This window comes from Nannospalax galili, unplaced genomic scaffold (genome assembly GCF_000622305.1).
Source record: "Nannospalax galili isolate Female #2095 unplaced genomic scaffold, S.galili_v1.0 scaffold34, whole genome shotgun sequence".
NCBI classification, from domain to species: domain Eukaryota; kingdom Metazoa; phylum Chordata; class Mammalia; order Rodentia; family Spalacidae; genus Nannospalax; species Nannospalax galili.
In genome coordinates this window covers 10,014,163-10,016,308 of record NW_008338996.1, presented here as the reverse complement: position 1 = coordinate 10,016,308, position 2,146 = coordinate 10,014,163, and positions in this window count along the sequence as shown.

Here is a 2,146-nt window from a genome sequence, read left to right as displayed (position 1 = left end):
ATGAAAACAAACTTTAATATGAATATATTCTTTCACTTTCCTCTTTCTTCTCACTTTGTTCTCTCTCTCTCTTTCTTCCTTGACTTGATAGCCCCACCTAATAAAGGGTTGTTACTGGTTAAAGCATCCTGTAGTCAAGAGAGCTCATTTGTATCCTTATTATGGCATGCTAAAAAAATGCAGATTTTTTTGTCTTTTTGAGACAGGGTCTCCCTGTAGTCCCAGCTGGCCTGGAACTCACTATGTAGACTAGCCTGGCCTGATCTCACAGAGATCCATCTGCCTCTGCTGCCTCAGGAGTGTTGAGATTAAAGGCCTGCACCACCATGCCCAGCTTGGAAATGTGGGCTCTTGGTTCTACTCCAGACTTAATGAATTATTTATGAATTATTTCTTACTAGAAAAAATCTCTCTTTTCCCAATCTCTCCATTCCCATCTTAGTGATTCTAAAGCTCCATAAAGCTTGAAAGCCACAGCCTTGGAGTTTCTGAGTTTCGCAGGGCCTGTGAGGTGGTGTCCTGCAGGTACTTTTGAGGTGGGAGCTGACTTGTAGCTCTCGCTCTCTCTCTCTCTCTCTCTCTCTCTCTCTCTCTCTCTCTCTCTCCTGTGTTTGAAAACAATTCCCCAGTATGTCTCAGTTCTGCCTCTGCTTTCTCTAAAACTAAAAACCTGTCCATTTCCAGCCACCACCTCCAGGGTATAATATGCTAAATAGGATCTCAAATTTTTTGTGCATTCTTCCCTTAGGGCTGGCCTTGTAACTTATTTTACCATAATGAGTGGTGGAACAGATGAATCCAGCTTTTTAAAAAAGTATGAATTTTTATTTTATGTGTATAAGTGTTTTGCTTTCATGTACATGAAGTATGCCTGTGTCATGAAGTGCCTGCTGAGGCCATAAGAGGGCATCAGATTCCCTGGAACTGGAGTTACAGATGATTGTTAGCCACCATGTAGATGCTGAGAATTGAGCCCTGGTCCTCTTCAAAAGCAGCCAGGGCTCTTAACCACCAAGCCATCTCTCCAGCTCTGAGCCCAGCTTTCTAAAATGCAAATCCACTCCTAACTTAGTCCTTTGTATGTGCCAGTCTTTCTGCCTGGAACAATATCTGGTGGTTTGACTGCAGCTTTGTAGGGACCCTCTCAGGAACTGTCCCTAGTGAAGATGTCCAGCTTGCCTTGGAGCCTACATGGAGTATTTTTCTTTCCCTGTCCCTCACGGCTTCTTCTTTAGAACAACAGCAACAACAATCTAACTACAATCTCTAATTACCATGGCCCATTCTATCTCCAAGTCAGAGGAGGATGATGGATACCATTATGAGACATGATCCTAGAATGCACTGGACTACTTTTTTGATGCCAGGACCACAGCATCTCACTCAGTTCACATTATGAAACCTGCTACCAGTACATTTACTAATATGTATAATGAAAGCATCTATTATTCCCTGACACTTGTCAAACTTCACAGATAAGATCTTATTTAACTCTTGAAGGAACCCTCTAAGATATATTATCTCATTGTAGAGATGAGGAAAATGAGACCAGAAGGACAGACAACCTGGCTGAGGACCCGAAGCTGTGAGTACTGTAACCGGGGTAGAACCAGTGACCCAGTATTCCACTCTGTGTTCTCTCTAGTCACATAGTATAATATTTGTGTATTTGAGTGACAGTGTGCTAGAAGATGACTCCACTTAACACTGCACTGAGTAGCCCAGGGCTTTTAGCTGCCCTCACATCTGGGGGCTAAGCCAGGACTGCAAAGGAAAAGATTTGGGGGGGGGTCTTTTTTTTTGAGACAGGGTCTCCTTGTAGCCCCAGCTGTCCTGGAACTCACTATGTAGACCAGGCTGGCCTCGAACTCACAAAGATCTGCCTGCCTCTGCCTCCCAAGTGCTGGGATTAAAGGCGTGCGACACCACACCCGGCAAAGGAAAAGATTTTATCCTCTCTGTGTAGTAGTACCCTTCAGGGTAGAGATGCCTGAGCACCATGAGGCCAACTTTGGGCTTGGGAGCTGTTTTCCTTGTATGTCAGATACACTGAGCTGGATGCCCAGCAGAGGGCTCCCTCTGGGCTCAGCCACATACATCAGGTAGGGTCAGAGGGACCTCGAAACAACTTAGCATTTGTTTTTGG